Source organism: Hyperolius riggenbachi, chromosome 10 (assembly GCF_040937935.1).
Source record: "Hyperolius riggenbachi isolate aHypRig1 chromosome 10, aHypRig1.pri, whole genome shotgun sequence".
Taxonomy (NCBI): Eukaryota; Metazoa; Chordata; class Amphibia; order Anura; family Hyperoliidae; genus Hyperolius; species Hyperolius riggenbachi.
The window spans coordinates 14,833,736-14,853,626 of NC_090655.1; the positions used below are offsets into that span (position 1 = coordinate 14,833,736).

At 44.5% G+C, this 19,891-nt stretch overlaps 1 protein-coding gene across 1 annotated transcript in view; it reads left to right on the forward strand.

The window, feature by feature from the left end:
* Positions 1 to 19,891, forward strand: part of DOCK1 (dedicator of cytokinesis 1) — a 589,023-nt gene that overhangs the window by 285,988 nt on the left and 283,144 nt on the right. The window lies entirely within an intron of this gene.

Genomic DNA, 19,891 nt, shown 5'->3' on the forward strand with positions numbered 1-19,891 from the left:
CCCCCGGAAATCCCCCGAGGGATATTTGGGCAGCGCTTCCTAGTAGAGGCAGAGCTTTGGGCTGTAGCTCTGCCTCTACTCACGTCCATCAGCGCTGATCACCGCCTCTCTCCGTCCCTCTCAGTCTTCTTTCACTGAGAGGGGCGGGGGAGAGGCGGCGATCAGCGCTGATGGACGTGAGTAGAGGCAGAGCAACAGCCCAAAGCTCTGCCTCCTTAGGGCAGCAAAATCCACAACCCAGAAAGTCGTGAATTTTTGCCCAGGGATTTCGGGGGGTTATAGTGAGTATTCAGCCGCGGGTATGCAGCGTTTTAGGTGGCACATTAATACTGTAGAGCAATCAGAAATAAAAAGTGGGGTTTTGTGAGACTTCAGTGTTTCTTTAAACAAACATCCTTTTCAATGGGGGGGCCTCCTCCATCCCCATATAATAACTGTAGGTAGACTTTAGTTTTCACTGTTTGAATTAAGCTGCTCCCATTCACAAGGTCTCTCCATTCCTGCAATGGATGACAGTGTGTAATGGAATGAGCTGCACCAATAAGACAAGACACCGGGATCCTCAGGGGAGCAATAACTGGTTCAGTCACAGCTTGTCCTGTTAATTTGTTGGAAAATAAATGGATCATCATTAAGGGAAGAGACCGGTATTTGCCTCAATGTATTGATTCGGTTTGGGTGCGCACAGTATTGATGAGATGAGACGCACATTCACAACGCACACACACTGAGGTCACAGGAAATGTCTTCATTATATCGGTTTTATAATTCTACCACCCTTAGACAAACTCCAGTAAAAATAATGTATTAAAAAAGTGCTTCATGTTTACAATAATTATGTATAAATGGTTTAGCCAGTGTTTGCACGTTGTAAAATCTTTCCTCTCCCTGATTTACATTCTGACATTTATCACATGGTGACATTTTTACTGCTGGCAGGTGATGTCAGTGCTGCTTGCTTTTTTGGCTGTTGGAAACAACTGTTAACTGCTATTTCCCACAATGCTGCGAGGTTCATAGACAGAAAACTGTCAGGACCTAGGTGCTGACATCACACTGTGGGAGGGGTTTCACCACAATATCAGCCATACAGAGCCCCCTGGTGATGCGTTTGTGAAAAGGAAAAACGTACTCATGGTTAAGGGGGTGTCGGCTACTGATGTGGATGAAGTTAAATTCTTGGTTATGTTTTCTCTTTAGGACAACTAAAGTGAGCGGGAAATGGTAGCTGCCATATTTATTTTCTTTTACGCAATACCAGTTACCTGGCAGCCCTGCTGATCAGTTTGGCTGCAGGAGTGTCAGAATCTGATCAGATCTGACAATGTCAGAAACACCTGATCTGCTGCATGCTTGTTCAGGGGCTGTGGCTAAAAGTATTAGAAGCAGAGGATCAGCAGGACAGCCAGGCAATTGGTATTGCTTTAAAGGAAATAAATATGGCAGCCTCCATATACCTCTCACTTCAGGTGTCCTTTAAAGAGGAAATTAAATGAAAAATTAATCTTCATTCCAGTTTGTAGATGATACCCCCTTTCCCTTGAGAAATCTTTAGCTAATAGATCATGAGGCATGGCTGTGTGGCAGATATACTTCTCCCACAGTGTGGTGCCAGGGCCATGACCGTTTCCTGTCCTTGAAAATCATTGCATTGTGGGAGATAACAGCTGTTGCCAAATGCCAAGCAAGCAGTATCTCCCTCTTTGTATACACACATACCCCATATAGCGAATATCAACCTATCTTTTAACTTCTCACTTAGCAATGTTTTGATCTAATTCTCGTGCGTTCGGCAGTCCTAGCTGCTTCGTCAGATGATCTCCGACGAAGCAGCCAGGACTGCGGAACGTGTGACAGCAACGTAGGAAAACTGTATTTTAAGGCTCATTTTTACCCTGGAAGAAATGTACTGCATATTCTGGCGTATAAGATTACTTATTAACCCTTGAAAATCTTATGAAGTCATTGATGTCGAGTGATGCGCGTATGCGACATGCTGATATTTAATTACTGGGTGCTGGAGATTTTGCGATTGACGCAAATGCTGGGGGGTAGCTTACCGCTCATACTGCAAGGTCTGGAACGCCCAGGATATGGAAGGAGGAGAGCGTCTGGCCCGCCCTATCCTGTTACCGCCTCTCAGATCTCGCTGCTGAGGACTGTAGTGAAGCGGCGCAGGCGCACATGTGCGAGATCTGAGAGGCAGAGAAGGAGGTAAATTGGATACAAGGGCGGGGCCAGAAGGGTGAAAGAGGCGTGTTTTATGGGTACAGAGCGATCTATTCTTCCATACCGCTGAGCTGACCAATTTGCTTAGGGAGAGGGAGAGTTGACCAATCCAACCAGTCAATCGCCTATGTACTGCGGAATATGTTGGCGCTATATAAATAAAAAATAATAATACTGGGTACCACATACAGTACAGCACCAGTATATATGATGTTTTTTTTGGGGGGAGGGGGGGTGCGTTGGAAGAGGGGAAGTCTTATAAGGTGAGTATATCCCAAACTCTGTATTTTGACTGGAAAAGTTGGGGGGGGGTCGTCTTATATGCCCAGTCGTCTTATACGCCAGAATATACGGTATTTCGCATTTGAATGTGTTTACATGAATGTTCAATTTTAGGATTTTCCCGATAGTGGTTCTTAAAGTGTACGTTTCTCATAAAGCCTGCATTGCGGCCCATCAGTGCCGCCCCTGTAAAATTGTCCTGCTGTACGATAACTGAGAACATCGTATTTTTAAGACCTCCCAACCCAGAGTTTGACTGCCTTGTTTACATAAATGCAAACTCTGTCTTATCTTTTGCTTTAGAAAGTCCCTTTAATATGTGAAGATGGAGCATTCTGTTACTCTCAGTAGCACGAGCTGACCTTGCGGACTCTGCAAAGTCCTAATGATAAACGCGCCTCCAGAGACTGCTTTGTATTGACCTAGCATGAATTTATAGAACACCGATCCGCACTTAGAGTCCTTTTCTGTTCCTCCTCCTAATGTAAGCAAATCCAATTATAAACAGCCGACTCTTGTGGCTTCTGTAAAATGTACTACAATCCGGTGCTGCACCAACGTTATCCCCCCCAAAACAGGAGAAACCTGCCCTCCCAAGAGATCTAAACTGCATGTCATTGCTCCTATTGTACACTCCAGTTCAGTCACATTCCTAAACGGATTTCTCCATATAGAATTATCCTATATTAGAGGTGTCAAGTCGCTGGCCAACCTCAATGCCCAGTGCCTATCTATCTCCCTTTTAACCACTTAATGACAAGCAGACTTATAAAAACAAGTAGATGTACAGAGGCGCCAAAAGGATAAAATATGCTAAAATGTTTAAAATATTCGGGTGGCGGCGGTGGACCGGCCACTCAGAAATAGACTCGATGCTGTCGCTTAAGATAAAGACAATTTATTCACATACTCCATGAACAGAACCGCAACGCGTTTCACGGGTATATTCCCGCTTCCTCAGGCAACAAACAGACAGGAGTACACAGTACAGTCTCAAGGTCACGAATAGCGCCTCTGCCTCCACAGAGGCGCTATTCGTGACCTTGAGACTGTACTGTGTACTCCTGTCTTAATTAATTCTCCCTGATCCAATACATACTACACTATATTGGGCTCTCGGTTTCTCTGTTTTATCTAGACTTATAAAAACGTCCTGTTAGAGCCTCTTAATGGCTCCAGGACGTTTTTATAAGTCAGACAGTGTTACTGCTGCTGTGCGCGTGCATCTGCATTCCCGTACACGTGCACGTGAAAATAGTGGAAAAAAAAACCCCAACAAAAAAAAAGACCTTTGTTTCCAAATACTATATTGTCACCATACTTTGTACTAGGGACATAATTAAGATCTTGTGATAACCAGGACAGATAGGCAGATAAAATGTGTGGGTTTTATGTACAGTAGCAGTGTTTCTATTAAAACTATAGGGGATAAAATTGGAGAAATAGTGTATTTTTTAATTTTTTCCTTGTTTTTCCCTTTAAAACGCATTGAAAATAAAGTAATTACTGAAAACAAATATCAGCCCCAAAAAGCCCAATTGGTGGTGAAAAAAAAACAAGATACAGATCATTTCATTGTGATAAGTAGTGATTAAGCTTTTGGCAAATTAAAGGGATGAGCACTGAAAGGTGAAAATCGCTCTTGTCCGTTAGGGTAAAATTGTCTTTGGGGTGAAGTGGTTAAAGTTCCCTGGTGTCTAATGGTCTCCCTCACTCCCCTATACAGTTCCCTGGTGTCTAGTGGCCTCCTTCCTCCCATATACAGTTCCCTGGTGTTTAGTGTTCCTCCCTCCCCTATACAGTTCCCTGGTGTCTAGTGCCCCCCTCCCTCCCCTATACAGTTTCCTGGTGTCTAGTGCCCCCCTCCCTCCCATATACAGTTCCCTGGTGTCTAGTGGCCCTCTCCCACCAGCTGTTACAAAGAAATGTCTTTCTGTAAAGGTTATTATGCTGTTGCTTATCTTTTAGAGCAGAGAGGAAGTTCTGAGTTCAGGTCCGCTTTAAAGAAATTATCTTGGTAAATGTGTACAGGGGATCTATTTAACCCTCCCCCACCCGCTTCGATCGTCAGCAGCGATCTGCGATCAGGAAATCCCGTTCAAAGAATGGCATTTCCTGGAGGGCTTCGCCCGTTGCCATAGCAACGGGCGGGAGGACGTCACTGACGTCGTGATGTCATTGGGAGTCCCGATCCACCCCTCAGTGCTGCCTGGCACTAATTGGCCAGGCAGCGCACGGGATCTGGGGGGGGGGGCGGCGGCGAGCGGCTGCTAATCGGCGCAGAGCGGCGGCGATCGGAGTGCAAAGTGCTAGCTGCGTGTTGCAAAGAAAAATTATGCAAATCGGCCCAGCAGGGCCTGAGAAATCCTCCAGCACGACTTACGCCGGGGCTACCGCCAGGAAGGTTAATGGTCAATATGGATACATCAAGTGAAGTATGGTCAGCTCTAGAGCAGAGAGGAAGTTCTGAGTTCAGTTTCACATTGCAGAAGATCGTTCCGATTGAAAGAAAAGATTATATGGAAAATAGGATCATTTTGTTAAAAACTGTAGCATTCTTGTGAACCTTTTGGCACCCTTACATGCAGTTCATTTGTTGACCTGCAGTTTCCCCGCTCTGTACGGCAAGCATCTGGTTGTAGGCTATTTGTAGTTCACGCTCATTGACTTCAAACACATCCCATTAAAAGTGCCCTTTAGCTATTCTAGTGTGGAAAGGTTATCGCTTTCCCATAAAATGACCAAGGAACCTTTCAGAGGATGGAGAAGGATGGTGGGAAATCCAGGGGTGGAGTCTGAAGGACCCGTCTATAACCCTCGCTGACTTCCCCGATCTGCCACATTCGCCACTCATTTTTATAGATATAGGTTTGCCTTCTTCAAGCAGAAGGTATTTGCAATCATGCCGTTTTATGTGAGCAAGAAACATCTCCCATAATGCAGCACTGCTGAATATGCAAATAATGTGCAGCGAAAAGAAGTGGAGGAAAAGCAAGCGGCACAGTCACGCCATGTGTGGCAGGGGTGTTGCTAGGAACCTAAGAGATACTGGGGAACTTTTGGGCACTGTAATTGGAAAATGGGTGTGGTCATGCATCAGAATGTGGGTGTGGTCATGGGTGGAGGCAAATTTACGTGAACTTAAAGAGGAACTCTAGTGAAAATAATGTAATAAAAAAGTGCTTCATTTTTACAATAATTATGTATAAATGATTTAGTCAGTGTTTGCCCGTTGTAAAATCTTTTAAATCCCTGATCTACATTCTGACATTTATTACATGGTGACATTTTTACTGCTGGCAGGTGATGTAGCTGCTGCATGCTTTTTTGGCAGTTGGAAACAGCTGTAAACAGCTATTTCCCACAATGCAACAAGGTTTACAGACAGGAAGCTGCCAAAGTACGTACTTTTCTTGTTTCATGTGGGAGGTGTTTCACCACAAGATCAGCCATACAGCGCCCCCTGATGGCCTGTTTGTGAAAAGGAATAGATTTCTCATGTAAAAGGGGGTATCCGCTTCTGAGTGGGATAAAGTTAAATTCTTGGTCGGAGTTTCTCTTCAACAGCAGTCTAAGTAGGCCTGCCCAGAAAAAGGATGGATGAAGCCTCCTCCCCATAAATAAAAAGAACAAAACATATACATAGCCACATAAATAAGCAGTGTCACTTAAACGTAGCTAGGCAGAGTTACCTGGCTTCTGTGCTGGCTGGTCAGCTGGTCTGCTGCCAGGTTATCTGGCAGTTCCTCCATAGAACTCCCTGACCTTTTTATGGATCCCCTCCTATGCTCCCATGGGCCTCTCATTGAAGCACCACAATTCCCAGCATACTCCCATAGATACTCCACAGCTCCCCACATAGAGGCACCACAGTACCCAGCATACCCCGAGACTGATTCATTACAGCTCCCAGTATGCCCACCATTGAGGCACCACAGCTGACTCTGCCTGGGGGACATCCGGGCACCTCAGAATAGATCCAGGGCATGTGCCACTGATTTTTGGGACTAGCAATGCCCCTGGTGTGTGGGCTCTGTCCATGCTGTTTAGTCCTCCCCGGTGTGCACCAGCGATAGCGGCAAAGAAAGCAGTATATGTAATGCAAAGGAAAAAGTAGTGGGCATCCAGCAAAAGATACAAACAGTATTGCATAGTAGATTGGCTAAATGTTGGGCAGACAACACCGTGCCACATCATGGGAGTAGAGGTGGGTGGTGGGTACTAATTCAACCTGTGAAGGCCGTTTCCCATCACTCTGGTTGCTTGATTATAGGTGTGGAGAGGTAGTACCCCCGAAAGTGGTAAAATAGAAGTGGCTCACTCTCTGACATGAGCAATAGACACCAGAGATAGGAAGACGTTGCAGATATCCTACTGTATGAAAAATGGCAGCATTGGCCTGGAAGACTTACAAGGCAGTGCTGAATTAGTCAGCACTAGCTCTGCTTTTGTGTAAAGTACCTGATTTTGTTTTGGTGTTGTCTTCCTTTTTATCTTTGCACAGATACGCACGAAGACTGGAAGGGGGAGGGCTGTGCAGTGAGCCAGTCCGTCTCTACTGTGTTATCTGTTAACACTGTGACTTTGTTTAGATAAGCAAAATATGTTCATCCATTGGCTGTTCACCTGTGCGGTCCAATCAGGCTGGGGGGTGGAGTTTAAAGAGAAACTTTGACCAAGGATTTAACTTCATCCCAATCAGTAGCTGATACCCCCTTTCTCATGAGAAATATTTTCCTTTTCTCAAACGGATCATCAGGGGGCTCTGTATGGCGGATATTGTGGTGAAACCCCTCCCACAGTGTGATGTCATGACCATGGTCCTGACAGTTTCCCGTCTGTGAACCTTGTTGCATTGTGGGAAATGATTGTTATAATTTAAGTAGGCCTCAGTTATTTGGACTGAGTTAGTCAAAAAGGCTTGGGGTGCAGACTTGCCCTTTAACCTCCCTGGCGGTTTAATTATTTTGCCAGGGAGGCTGCAATGTGGTTTTTTTTTAATAAAAAAAAAAATATTTCATGCAGCCAACTGAAAGTTGGCTGCATGAAAGCCCACTAGAGGGCGCTCCGGAAGCGTACTTTCGATCGCCTCCGGCAATCGAAAGTAACAAGATAGGCCGCAATGAGCGGCCTATCTTGTTTCGCTTTCCTCATCGCCATGGCGACGAGCGGAGTGACGTCATGGACGTCAGTCGACGTCCTGACGTCAGAGCCGCCCGATCCAGCCCCTAGCGCCGGCCGGAACTGTTTGTTCCGGCTGCGCTGGGCTCGGGCGGCTGGGGGGACCCTCTTTCGCCGCTGCACGCGGCGGATCGCCGCGGAGCGGCGGCGATCGGGCAGCACACGCGGCTGGCAAAGTGCCGGCTGCGTGTGCTGCTTTTTACAGAATTCAAATCGGCCCAGCAGGGCCTGAGCGGCGACCTCCGGCGGCATACCCCGAGCTCAGCTCGGGATTACCGCCAAGGAGGTTAAGGGATTTTCTCTTAGAGAGAAAATCTGAAGTTCTGTCAGCAGAACTAGAACATACCAAGAAGCTGTTCTATGGACAAGGCCGCAGGTCTCACTGACCTCAGCTTGTACGCCACTGGAACAATAAACATCAGCCATATTTACTAAATATCCACATTCCAGTAAGTAAAGGAAAGGTGACATTAAATATTAATCGAGTGGGTGGGTATTATGACACCACGATGAGGTTCTTCCAATAGTCTGGTCTAGGGGATGGCAAATATGTCACGTTTAACTCTTTCCTAGTCGGTATTAAAAACCTAGGTGGGCGCTCAGAGCTCACTCTGCTTCTGACTTTCCCACTAGATCTAAAGGCTGACTGGAACCTCTAAGTATTTCCATTCTACATGTAATCTGATATAATGTATGCTGTACATAGGTAGTCTAGTATAACGTAGTTAGGAAGAAGGTACCTGATTGACTTCAGCAGGAAGTCTAATCAAGAAGCTTGTAACGCAACATGAAGATTGGCATGGCTAGGATATGATGAACTGTGTCTATCTGTATTTCTGTTTCTTGAATAAATAACGTAAACCTTGAAGAAGCCTGAGAAAGTCTATCTCCTGCTTGCTGTGTTGAGAGTCAAGTGATCTCACAGTCTGTGAGACGCAACTGTAAGAAGTTAATGGTGTCGAAGCAAGGTGATCTAGAACAGGTTCTAACAATGATGTTTTTTTTCCAACTGCCAAGCAAGCAGAATTTCCCTCTGTGCTTAGAACTCTCAGTAATGAACATTCTGCACAGATCACCTGGCAGAACTAAAGATGTCACCACCTGTGAAATATTTCAGAATGTAAATCAGGGACAGGGGAGATGTTACAATAGGCAGACCCTGACTAAATAATCTATAAATGAATATTGTAAATAAGTCATTTTATTCATGATGCTATTTTCGCTTGAGCACGTCGATTAGAGCGCAGAAGATTTGAGTGCAGCTGGCGCCACCATAGACCGTAATAGGAATTACAGCTATAGCGGCGCACAGTGAGTAACGTCAGCGCTGTCAGAAGACAGAGCTGAAGTTACTTGTAAAACGCTGTAATTTGGCCGCCAGCAATCGCTGGAAGCAGAATTGCATCATTCCCCCACTATCCACATGGACCTGGAGGGGGAATAGTAATTAACGCCGCCAGGACTTGTGCAGCAGCAGGATAAGCCGTATATTGGCTGTATCCTGCACCCAAGTCTCCCGGCGGTGAATTCACTCGTACGCATTATCGCTACAGTTCTTCTTTAAATATGCTACATTGCTCAGCCACAGCGGGGCACAAGGGCATGGACTCCACACTGGGGCCTTGCTGGCCGTTGCAGGTTTCTGACTCACCGGACTGGCTGGACAGAATTGCAGCTGTTTGGCAAGAAAGGTAATTCAGATACAATGCATCTCAGCTGTGTGTTTAGCCTGCCTGCCTGCAGTTCAGCTTCAATCAGTGCAGGCTGTTATTTATTTAACACCATAGTACTCTGCTACACTTTACGGTGGGGCAGACAATAAACATGCATACATTATTAAGCATACAGCACATGTCAGGAAACAGATGGTGCAAGGATCTCGCTTGTTAGTTTACAGACTAACAGGGAGTGATAGAAAAGGCGCATAAAGTCTTGACGCTCCAAACAAGCCGCTAGATATACAGATGATATGAAGTATGAGGTTATAACTCTGTACAGCCAGTCTTGTGATTCCGATGACTCTAGATTCTAGCTAAGACAAATATTACCCGTTGACCTTAATTTACCCCCGTCGCACTGCAGTAAAGACGGGTCGGGTCGGGATATGCTGATTGGATGCTGCAAATCCGCACGATTTTCTCTGTGCAGGTACCCTTTAACACCTTATCAGCCAATTTATTCACAGGCTTGCAAGCGATCTAGGCCAATTTATTTTCACACATTTTATACATTGCTTATTTGTTACAATTCCCTGTTTCTAATTAGTACTGCTGTAATGTGTATTTATGGCCACTTGTCACTAGGGGGCAGTGTGAGACAACAGAGGAAGTCTATCTGTTTCTATATTTTCTGCTAGTAGAGAGAGATCAAAGCATTCCAAGAATTTAGAGCACAATGAGTTCTGCTGTTCAAAAGCAGTGCGCTTATGTCAAATGAGATAACTCTATTGAAGCTGCTAATGGTTAAAGGACACCTGAAGTGACAGGGATATGGAGGCTGCCCTATTTATTTCCTTTTAAACAATACCAGTGCCTGGCTGTCCTGCTGATCTTTTTGGCATCAGCAGTTTCTGGATCACACACCTGAAACAAGCATGTGGGTAATCTTGTCAGTCTTTAGTCAGAAACATGAGATCTGCATGCTTGTTCAGGGTCCATGGCTAATGGCATTAGCAAATTAGCGACAGAGGTTCAGCAGGACAGCCAGGCAATCTGTATTGTAAAAAAGGAAAAAAATATGTCAGCCTCCATTTACCTCTCAGCTCAGGTGTCATTTAACTACCTAATGACCGGGCGGCAGCCCCAGGAGCGCCTAACGCCGATTGGCATCAAGTCTTGGAGCTGCAGTTTACCAGGGAATGCACAATCATTACCTGCCGATTCACAGAGCAGCTAGCGGACTGTTTTCAACCCAAAGGGGAAAGAAATCCCCTTTGTTTACGTTTGTACAGCACTGCGATCTCCTGCAGCGCAGTACGGGGGACACTCGGCAGTCCCTAATAGCGGCTTACAATGCCTGTCCTCTCATAGGCTGATGCTTATGAGAGGTGGGGAAAAGAGCCGATCACCGTCCTATGGCGTTTTAGGGAGGGTGGGAGGGAAAAGATCGCAGCAGCGATCAGAGACCTCCTAAAGAGTGTCCTATTAAGGACAAGAAAATGAGGTTAGATTACTTTTTGTGCTTAGTTGTATGGCTGTGCACACGCTGACAAAGCTGCGCAGCCCTGTATTGTGAAAAATGGCCTGGTCACTAGGGGATGTAATCCTGTCGTCCTGAAGTGGTTAAAGGGATCTGAGCAGTTTTTTTTCCTGCAGTTTGTCCTGGTTTCTAGTAACTGGCTGCCATTTCCCCCATTCCCCCTGCCCTTATTTATCCAGGGGAAGGCGTGATGGTAATCAAGTGTGACTTCACTAAACTGTTTGAACCACAGTATCCTATCTCCCCATCCCCCATGCTGATCAAAGCCTTTCTTTGTTCATTGCTACTGCTAATTTCAACAATCCTTATCTGCCTGCTATTTCTGTGGATGGCAGGCATCGAAAGTATATAAACGCTTCTAACAAACATTTAAATGTAAAAAGAAGAGCTATAAGGGATTTTTTTAAGTAATGAGCCATATTGTTTGCATACATTTTTAATGTACTATTGAGATGCCCTGGAGGCTAAAAATGCTGCTTGGCTCACTTTAAGGTCCAGCAGCAGGAGAAAATGATGCCAGTATCAGGAGAAAGTGATGTCAGTATGAGGAGAAAATTATGCCAGTATCAGGAGAAAATGATGCCAGTATCAGGAGAAAGTGATGCCAGTATCAGGAGAAAATGATGCCAGTATCAGGAGAAAATGATGCCAGTATCAGCAGAAAATGATGCCAGTATCATTGGTGTGGGTTTTTTTGAAGATTCAGGCCCTTTTCACATTTATGAGTGTTTGGGTGCGTCGTGCAGAACTGTAATTTTGCATTCATTGCGCATCCATTTTTTTTCAGTGGCATCACATTTGGCCCATTTTTTTTTCTATTATGCATTGCAAATTATGCTTTACGCCATACAATATGCATTAAAAAAAACACATACCTAAACTAAGGTATTGAGACAGAGTTTAGCAATCCATTCCTTTTTCTTTCCGCGTCAAACTGTGCATCCGGCCTCACAGATTTATAGCACGCTCACGGTATAAGATGTATTGTCGTGTACTGTAGTGTCATATGTAACAGACACGATCTGTAAGCTGCGTTTTCCTGTCCCCATAACTCTACAGCCGCGTTTCCCTTTTATAACATGCCTGATATGCCTGCAGTGATGGAGTACGGAGCTGTGATTGGAGAGTAGGCCTCACGTTGCTGCGTCCCTGTTTATCAGCTCTGGAAAGAGGTTTTGGACGGTCCTCGAAGGGCCTGCAGATCGGTAAACTGCGACAAATGACAGATACAGCAGAAAATCTCTTATCAAACGGCCAGATTAATGGGAGACTGTATACGGTTTACAGGTGACACCAGAAGCGAGATAATCGTTAAATCCTGCAAGAAGACACTCGATAAGGGAAAAGCACGACTTTTATCACTTACATGCAGGACAAACATGACCGCACTAAATCTTCTTGCCGTTCCTCTTGTGTAAATTGCTCGGCAGTCATACTTTTTGGATTCTTTTACAGATAGAGCTTTCTGCTGTTCGTCACTGAGGCTCATAGATTTATTATCCGAAGTTGTTCAAATAAAACCTGGACACAGATCTAGATATCCCGTCTGATGGCTTAGGATGCCACGTGCCCAAATATTACCTTTGAGATACTTTAGCGGCTAAGAATCTTGTAAGTTTGGTCACGTAGGCCAGATGGGTGAGCAACGCTGTGTGGGTGGAGTTACAGTTATTTGACATTACTCTGTTCCCCTGAACAGCATGATGTCAAACAGCTGTAACTCCACCCACAGAGTGTTGTTAAAGCGGACCCGAGATGAAACACTAACTATGACAAGTAACTTGTCTATATATCTTATTTAAAATGTAGATCGTTTGCACTGCAAACCCAGCTGCAGATAGCTTCAACAGTATATGATTATTTATTTCTGTGATACGACAGCAGCCATGTTCTGCTTGTCACATTACACAGGCAAGCTGATAGCATCTCCAGCCCTCAGCTTAATCCCCTTTCCTCCTCCCTCCTCCCCTCTGCCTTCTGAAATCTATGGCTAGTAACACCTCCCCCTCCTCCTGCCCAGACTGAGCTCCCATAAGCCCTTGCTACATTGCTGTAAGAGTGCCAAGGCACAAATGGAGCTGTGGGTGAGACTTGTTTAGTTTATATGGAATTAGAGTATTAAAACAAAACAAAACAAAAAAAGTATTTGGCTTGAGGAATGCCCTATAAACTATATGAAAGGAACACAACTGTGCAATGCGTAAAAGTTTATGTCGGATCCACTTTAACTTACAGACAAAATACAGTAAAACCCCCATTATCCAGAACTCCATTAACCAGAAGTCTCTAGTAATCAGAATAAAAAAAATTGCTCTGGTTTATACTTGGGGTCCCTGTTGGAAGGGCCTTCGATGTATTTGTTTTTTTATCTGTTTTAAAGTGAATAAATTGGATATCCTGCTTGAAGCACTAGTGACCATTGGATCTGTTATTTTATTCCCAGGGTGATGGGCACTTTTTACACCGTTTTGAGCGATTTTTGGGTGATTGCAGGTCTCCTGTGTTTACTAAGCGCTGAGGAGTAAGATTTCTGTGTAATGATACCTCTTGTGGATGTGGCAACCTGAGCTGCTGATTTATTGTTTCATAATCAGAGATATCTTCGGCGGAGTGCCTGTATTAACTACTTGCATAGTAGAAAAATAATTGATGGCTCATTTTACTTTGCAAGAAAAATACTGTATTTTTTTTGGACTATAAGACTCAATTTTCTTTCCCAAAAGTGGGGGGGGGGGGGGGGGGGGGGAAGTCACTGCGTCTTATAGTCCAAATGCAGGGAGTTCCTGACTTGTGAACGATGCCAATACCAACCTCCAACCCACCGCCCCTCTCTAAAGACCAGGCCATTTTTTGAGAAATTGGCCACTGCAGCTAAGGCCAAGCTGCAGGGCTGCACAACACAGTACACTAGTGATTCCCCCCCCCCTTTTCTCCCCACCAACAGAGCTTTCTGTTGGTGGGGTCTGATCGCCCCCCAGATGTTTGTTTTGTTTTTATTTGTCATTTTTTAAAATAAAAATGCGATCACGCCTGTGCCAGTACAGCGCTGCTGCCGATCGCAGCGCTGTACCAGTGATTAGACCGCAGTTTTGTCGTCTAACAGTCTCCTGAGCGGCAACCGCCCACCAAGCAGGAGATGCGCGCAATCTCCTGCAAAACAGAGCCCCCGGACTTTACGCCCGCCGATTGGCGTTAGGCGGTCCTGGGGCTGCCGCGGCGGCCACGCCCATAGGCGTGACACGGTCGGCTAAGGGTTAAGTGAAAATAAACTGGTGAGATAAATAATTGCATCTATCCTCCTACTTATGACTATATGACTTTTACATATACCACAGTTTTATGTTTAAAAATGTAAACAAGTAGATTTATTCGATTCTGTTATCTTTACCTATCTATTTCCATTCACTTCTATGAGAAATCGATCAGAAAAACGATCGAAAATACGATCGGTCATGTCGGAAATTTACTCTCGAACCATCTAATACAAAATTGTATGGTGTGTACCTAGCATGAAACAATCACAGAAGATCATGTTGAGATACATAAATTCTGCTATCCTTTTTCTAGCGTAGTCCTGGCACCAGAGATTTCATTATAATTGGCAAGTCAATAGTACTGCAGTAGAATGTCGTTATAGTAAACCTCTGGCTACAGTAAACTCTGTCCTTAGGCCTCAAAAATGCACATGTATAAATATAAAATGTATAACCAATCTTTATAAAGTAAACTTCTGATATAGTAAACTACTTGGCCAGGTGCCTTGACGTTTACTATAAAGGGATTCTTCCATAGTAAATAATCCATTTGTCATAACACTCACCACACCACGACCGCTAAGAAACAATAATTACCAATGAAAAATGAATTGTTTGGAAAGTTCGTTGTCAGGTAGGATCTAATAAAGCAAAGTGCCCTTGAAGAACTACTGTTCATATTACTTTGCAAACCATCCATTTTTCAGCACCTTCAATAAGTAAATCAATCATTTATTAGATCTGTCCCATGTGCAGCCAAGGTGAGAGACAGAGGAGGGAACGGTTCAATATTTGCCAGTAAAATATGAGTAATGACAGAAGGCAATCGATGCAGTATGGCTTCTATTTATACATATTTTTCATTTTAGAAAAAAATATTCTTTTTAGAAGAGAAGTTGGCCTTTTTTTTTTTTTTTTTTTTTTTTTTTTTTTTAGGTTTTACTGCATTCTGTTTCCCCTTTTGGAGTATCATGTTGACTTCCTGTCCTGAGGAAGTTATTACAACAACAACAACAAATCATTAAAGTGCTTTTCTCCCTGAGGATCCAAAGCGCATACGCTTGTCTCAGAGATTAGTATATAGTGATGTGTACAGGGGAAAAAGTTATGTGGTCATAAATGCCAAACTAAACAGGTGACTTTTTAGTTTTTATTTAAAGGGTTTCTCTTGCATATATAAACAAAACAAAAAGTGTACCTTACTTCTATCGGCCCCCTGCAGCTGTCCTGTCCCGCGATGCTCCGGCGATCTTCCGTTTCCCGCCGCCGGCACCCATCTAATCATTCATCCTCTAGACGAATAGAACTGCGGCTGCACGTCTGCTCGCTCCTGTCATCAGGAGCTGACTGTGCAGCCGTAGTACAAGAAAACTTTGTACTGGGCAGTAAGCTCGCGATGATGCCGCGCAGCCGCATTTCTATTTGTCTAGTTAGACGAATTATAAGACCAGTGCCGGCGGCGGGGAATGGAAGATCGTAGGAGGACGGCGCGGGACATCACAGCTGCAGGGGGCCTATAGAAGCCCCAGGTAAGTGTCAGTTTTTGTTTTTTTATATATGCAAGAGAACCCCTTTAAACACCTCCAGAGTTATGCTAAGTACACACATGAGATAAAAGTCTTTGGAAAAGGCAAAATCACAGACCAATTTTACCCCCTTCCATGTAGTATGAGAGCCACACCTACACAGTCTTTTCTATGGAGCTGAACTCCCCAGCAGACAGAAATCTTTGCAAGATGCTGCACACACAGATGCTGTACACATTCAAAAGATCAGTATCTGCTAAAGATCTGTTCCTGCAAAAATCCGTTCCTGTAAAATGCATTTATAGTATATATCATCTGCAGATCTCATACACACCTTGTTTAACAGACAATTATCTGCAGATCACCATACACACCTTGTTTAACAGACTTCATCTGCATATCTGGCAATCATCTGCAGATCTGAAAATCCATCCTGGTGGATCTGATCTGCAGATCAATGTCTGTTAAACAAGGTGTGTATGAGGATCTGCAGATCTCATAGACTATGAATGCATTTTGCAGGAATGGATCTTTTGCAGGAACAGATCTTTTGCAGAGAATGATCTTTTAAATGTGTACGGGCATCTTTGTGTGCAGCATCCTGCAAAGATTTTATCTGATGGGGAGTGCAGCTCCATAGAATAGACTGTAGAGTATGGCTCTCATACTACATGGAAGGGGGTAAAATTGGTCTGTGATCTTGCCTTTTCCAAAGACTTTTATCTCAAGTGTGTATGAAGCATTAGAGCTGTCTTGACTACGTTTGGCAAGGCATTCCACGGGGTAGAGACAGCATGACTAAAAGCTCTGGCTCCAAAGGTTTTTAGTTGAACCGTGGAAGGGAAAGGGGGGTGTCAAGTTATTGGATCCTTTTGATTTGAGGTTGTGGGCGATTTGACACAGTTGCAACAAATCCTTCAGGTATCCAGGGCCTAGGTTGTGTAGGGATTTGAATGTTAACATGCCAATTTTGAAAAGGATTCTGTATTTTATAGGTAGCCAGTGTAGTAAGCAAAGGATTGGTGTTATGTGGCAATGGCAGGATTGGCTTGGTAACAGTCTTGCGGCAGCATTCTGTGCTAGCTGCAGGCAGTGTAGGTCTTTATTTGGAAGGCCTGCATAGAGGGCATTGCAGTAGTCCAGCCGTGATGTGATGAAGGCGTGGACTAGGGCTGGAAGATCCTCTGAAGGAATGAGGTGCTTAATTTTTGCAATATTCCTTAGATGAAAGAAGGAATGTTTCACAACAGCTGCAATTTGATTCCTGAAGTTGAATTCCCCATCAATCAGTAAACCCAAGGTGCATACAGTATCGGAGCTAGTAAAGTCTGAGTTCCCTACCCTCAGTAGTGTTGTCTGTCTGGAGCTGCATATGTCGTAGGGGGAAATATGTGTATATTTTAAGGCAACCACTGCCTGACATCCGGGAGAGGAAGAGTTCACCGAGTCAAGCGTCATATTGCACGCGATCCTTCAGCCCTGAGCACACTGCTGCTTCTGCCCATGTTTAATGCTTGGCATCATCTTTTATTTATGTCACCCGATCACATCCTGTAATGCCTTACAGTGGGCTATAAAGTAAACATACATACATTATTAACCGTACAGAACATGTCAGGAAACAGATGGTATAAAGATCTTGCTTGCTAGACTTTACAGTCTAACAGGGAATGATGGAAAAGACACATAAAGTCGGGTAGTACCAGCCGAATACGATGCTGTTTTATATCTCTACATCCAGGTGTCGTCATGTTTGCCTGACTAATATGAATGAGCAGCAAACCAGCAAATAGCCAATAAGCAAAATAGTGTGTCTCCACAAAAATAAGACTTCCTATGAATGTAAGTTCTTGGGGAAATTTCGAGTGGCTGAATAGTGTACTGGGTAAGGGCTCTGCCTTTTGACATGGGAGACCAGGGTTTGAATCCTGGCTAGGGTCAGTACCAATGCAGTAAGGAGTTCAAGGCAAGACTTCCTAACACTGCAGGGTGGCCTCTTGAGGGAGTCCCAGTGGCTGCAGCTCTTAAACGCTTTGAGTCCGACAGGAGAAAATCGCTATACAAATGTTTGGATTATTATAAGCTGTACCACGAAAGTCAGCCCTAGCGGCAGTTACAGTGGGGGCAACGTGTGTTATGTTGTACTACTGTTACTCGTGTCCTCCTGGTATCTCACGTGTCTGCAGCTGTACCGTATCCTCCAACCTCCCCATGTCTCCCTCACCGGTGCATTCTCCTCTTTGCCGTGCTGTCGCGTTACTGCATGGTCCCACCAGCGAAACCGTCTACTCCAATATAAAGACAAGTTGCAGAATGAAACCCCCCCCCCAATAGGCTGACTCTGCGCTGGAGATGCATGAAGGAGGGAGATCGGGGACATCGTAGGTTATGCGACAGCTCAGCAAAGAGGAGGATTCACCAGAAGGAAGATAAAAGGGGACAGCGAAGGCCATAGGGGGACAAGAGAACATGGGGACAGAGGACGACAGGTGGATCCAGCAGAGGAAGAAAAGGCAGGGGGAATAGAGGACATCCCCTGAAGATAAGCCCTAGCACATCTTTTGGAGCAAAAATTAATACAAGACCCTGGCCATACGCAGTTAACTTTTAAACCACCAACAAGCAAGAAAACACTCAAAATAATGTTGATGGTACTTTTCCAACTACTTTTTGCTACTTGTTCAATTGCAGAGTGCTGAAAAGTTCTTTTAAATAGAAGACGAAAACTCAGTAGAAAAATCTAATTGCATATGAGCCACTGTCTTATTTACAGGGAAATATGCTAAAGTGGAACCTTGGTTTGCATGAATAATTTGTTCGGAAACATGCTTGTAATACTATTATAGCAAGTTTTCCCATAAGAAATAATGGAAATTCAGATGGTGCGATCCACAATCCAAAATCATTTATAGAAAAATAGTTTAAAAAAAAAGTACTGTATAAAGTTAAAATGTAAGAAAGACTTTCAATTTAACTAATAGGGCTTGAATCACAAAACGGTGCTTACTGTTAGCACGGGTTTTCGTGTGAAAAAAATTATTTCCGCATGCAAAAATTCACGTTCGCGTGGTAACACGAATTGTTCGCGCGATAACGCAAATTCGAGTAAAGGTAAAGATTTCTGTTGGGAAAGGGTGTATCCGGTGCTGATAGGGTTGGTAAATCCTTGGTTACAGGTCCACTTTTAAGCAAGAAACATTAGCCCTGGTTTTAGAAGCTTACGATCTAGAAGTCCACCGAGGCCACCTTCCCCAGCTTTTAGAAAATAATTCTGTCTCTGCACAGACAGCATGGGGTTAAAAAATTGCAGTGGCGTCCCCTGCCTAGATACAGCCTAATGCACGCAGTAGATTGATTGCAGCAATTAGTATCTTGCGTTAATGGGTAGGCAGTCTTGGGCGCAGCGTAGAGGCAGCAGTGGTTCCCCTGAGTATAGAGGTATTGAGGCTCGAGCGGGCCACAGATAAAGCACCGTATTCTTCAACCTCTTACATCTCTCTGTAAGCAGACATTCGCTCCTGTTCACCAACAAATTCCCCTGTGTCTCTATCCCCCCTCAATTCTCCCTTTTTTGTATAGATCTGTATAGACAAATGTGCTATTTAAGTGTTTACATGGCTTTCATACTGTACGTGCGGAATTGTTAATAGTCAGAGGATATCAGAGGGTGTTATATGTGTCGGTATGCTGCCGGTTTTGTACTTTTTTCCTTGCATCTCTTCTCCTGTTGATGTTGACTTTTGTAGATGGGGTAGAGCTGTGAAAATGTGTGTTTTATTCATGAGCCATAAAGCAGGCATTCATGAAAAAGAGGCGCCTGGTATAATGGCGCAGGGGATTGCCGCTAGTAGAATATCGTTAAAATTAATCGATTACCGATGTCTAACAGAACCCGCCCTCTACAGATGGCTAACACTGAACTATCCCTCTACCGATGCCTAACACAGAGCCCTCACTCTACCGATGGCCAACACAGAACCCTCCCTCTACCGATGCCCAACACAGAACCATCCCTCTACCGATGCCCAACACAGAACCATCCCTCTACCGATGCCCAACACAGAACCATCCCTCTACCGATGCCCAACACAGAACCCTCCCTCTACCGATGCCCAACACAGAACCCTCCCTCTACCGATGCCTAACAGAGAACCCTCACTCTAGCAATGCCTAACACAGAGCCCTCCCTCTACCGATGCCTAACAGAGAGCCCTCCCTCTA